The following is a 2847-nucleotide window of genomic DNA, read 5'->3' as shown; positions in this document are numbered from 1 at the left end:
ATAGTGTGATATTCCAAGTAGGGAAGTATCAAACAACCATAGTAATTAGTTGAACTAATTAATTTTGTTTGTTTGGGATATTAAAATAACCAATAATTAATTGGGGAAAGCAACTAATAAACAATAATTAATAATTTAATTAATCAATACATTATATAAGACAAACAAATTAAATTATGTTAGGTTAAACAACAATTAATAATTTTATAATTAATAAAACAACAATATAACAATTTTTTTTATAAGAACAATATAACAAATTATAGTTTATAAAAGACAAACAAATTAATGAAACAACTAAACAACAATACATTTGGGAAAAATTCCTAGAGTCGCCACTAGGAAAAATTATGCTTCTCAAAGAACACCCCGGAAAAATTTCCTAGAGTCGCCACTGCCGGAACTATATAATAATTTTCCCTCTATGTTGCCTTGTAGCTCTTTGTCTCTCCCTCTTCTCTTGCTCCCTATCTTTGTCTCTTTGAATTGCAGACCAAAACACATAATGATCAGGCAAAATTGGCCCATTACCATCAATTTTCAAAATAATTTGTTCAGAAACACTGTTTCCGAAATATATAGGTATATACCACTTTTTCGGGTACTCGAGCTTACCAAGCTCGAGTACCATGTTTTTTTAGTCCACCCTGGCATGTGAGGTAGACAGCCCTAAATCACACTATTATCTCTCACTTCTCACTCTCACCTACCCAGAACACGCTCTCACTCTCACTCTCACTCTCACTCTCACTTACACCTAAACATACAAACCCCAAACCCTCACACCATCGGCGGCAGAAAACCCGTCGGCGTCAGAAGACTTTCGTCGGCGGCGACCTCTCAGCTCTCTCACTGTCTTAAGAGACTGAAACGACGTCGTTGTGATCTGTTTCGCGTATCGATGATGGTCGGGGGAGTGGAATCGTGGTCTCCGTCGCCGTCGCCGCCTGAGGGAAGAGGGGAAGGGAAAGCGGTGGTTGTTGGAGGAGCGATGGTAATGGACTTTCCGTTGGATGACAGTGGTGTGACGGCGTTTTCGTCCTCCTCTTCTTCTTCGCCCTTTCTCCACCCAAATTGCCTCGCAGGCTTCGCCGGAGACTCTCGGAGTCTAAGTCCCGCAGAACTGTACTGTCGAAGATATCGAAGCGAAGCTCCGCCACGCCGATCTTCGCCGCCAGGTCTCTCTCTCTCTCTCTCTCTCTCTCTCTCTTTTTGGTGTGGTTCTTGGTTTGTGAAATTACTTGGAACTTAACTGAGCCAATTAATTCTTCAGGTGGTTAAAGATTCTTATTTTAAACGTGCTGATTAGTTAATTAAACATTTTGAAGACTTATCAATCTGAATTTCATTTACAGAAAATCTTCAGAGATCACCAAACGGTGTGATCGTTTCATAAAAGTTGGTATAGTCTGTAATTTTCTCAGGAGCCAGATCAAAATTTTGATTTTTTTTATCTTGGTAACCAAACATGGTAATAGGATTTGGATATAAGCTTCCTGAATCTCAAAGAATCATGGGTTATGTTATTTATTTATAAATAAAATTTTTTTGGGAGGTTAAAAGTTAAAAGCTTTGTATTGAAGGTTTTTTTTTTTTTTTGGGGGGGGGGGGGGGGGTTGTTAGGTAAAGGTGGGTGCTTCTTCTGTTTGAGTTTTTTCTGTTTTGCACTTTCTGGTCTTTCCTTTTCACGTCTGGTGGGCGTCTCTTTGTTCCATTTTCAAAATATTTTGCTTTTTAACATTCTTTCCTTAAAAAAAAAATGATTACTTGTTGAATTGAATTTAAATTATCCCTTACTTTTTGAATAAGAAATTTAGTTTTGTACCCATTTTTTAAAATAGTTTTTTGTAGTCATGAATCCTACATTGGTTTTTTTTAATTGTTCTTAGTCCCTCTGAATAGTGAATCTTACATGAGCTTTATTCTGTCATGTTGTTTTGGGTGCAGCAATGCGATGGGAAATTGTCAAACAAGGCTCGAGCAAAGCCCAGAAGCCCATCACGGTCCTCATCTAATGAGGAAGATCTTGGTTAGCGCCTTGAAGCGAAGCTCCAAGCTGCTGAGCAGAAGAGGTAATATTTTTGTATTGCATAACTTATTTTTCAGCCTTTTGAAAATGGGGTTGTTTGAGAAAGCTTCACCTAGGAAAAAATTGAAGTTCAAAAAAGCTGTGCTCTGAAAAAGTGCAGTTAGAAAATGCATGTTTGCATTACCAAACATGCATTTTGAGATCTTTGACTTTGACCAAAATGTCAAAATTTTCAAAATGGACCTATCCTACTCAGTTTTTCGAGTAGAAAAATAGAAAAATTAATTGTGGTAGCGTACCTGTGCATTAGGCTTAATGTTAATATCTCGTTGACATGGATTCTGGGGACTTATTTCGTTAAGAAAATAATATAGTCTAGATTTTCCTTGTGACCTATAGTATTCGGTGCTGGATGGCTATAAAAAGCTCAAGTTTTTTTCACAACAAGAACTCAAGCAAACCCTCACTCTTCTACCCCAAACCTTGTGATTTTCTAACCTTCCTTTTATTTTTTTTTTCTTGTGTTACCCAATTAGTAATCCATTATGGGCAGCAAGTTGGTGCCGAGTTCAGTACAACAAAGTGAGCTGAGCGTGTTAACCATGTCCATAATTAAGGTTGTGGGGTGTGTATTCTCTGGGAAAAAGAAAAAGGTTTTGAGGGTGCGCATCCCCTAGCCATCTCACCCTAAAATCCATATTTTTCATGTTTCCTGTCTTGTTTGTCCTCATATGTCCAAGCTGACCACATGCCCCACAAACAAAACTCTCTCTTGCAGATTTCTTGTCCTTAAAAACCTTGACTTTATCTCCCGATAT

At 37.8% G+C, this 2847-nt stretch overlaps 1 long non-coding RNA gene across 1 annotated transcript; it reads left to right on the top strand.

Moving 5' to 3' along the window:
• Positions 1–1116: 1116 nt before the first annotated feature.
• Positions 1117–2637, top strand: LOC115979227. Its single transcript, XR_004088990.1, has 3 exons — positions 1117–1178; positions 1948–2072; positions 2566–2637. It is a non-coding gene; the product is annotated as an uncharacterized LOC115979227 (long non-coding RNA).
• Positions 2638–2847: the final 210 nt, after the last annotated feature.

This window comes from Quercus lobata, chromosome 3 (assembly GCF_001633185.2).
Source record: "Quercus lobata isolate SW786 chromosome 3, ValleyOak3.0 Primary Assembly, whole genome shotgun sequence".
Lineage (NCBI taxonomy): Eukaryota > Viridiplantae > Streptophyta > Magnoliopsida > Fagales > Fagaceae > Quercus > Quercus lobata.
This window is presented reverse-complemented; position numbering and strand designations above follow the sequence as displayed.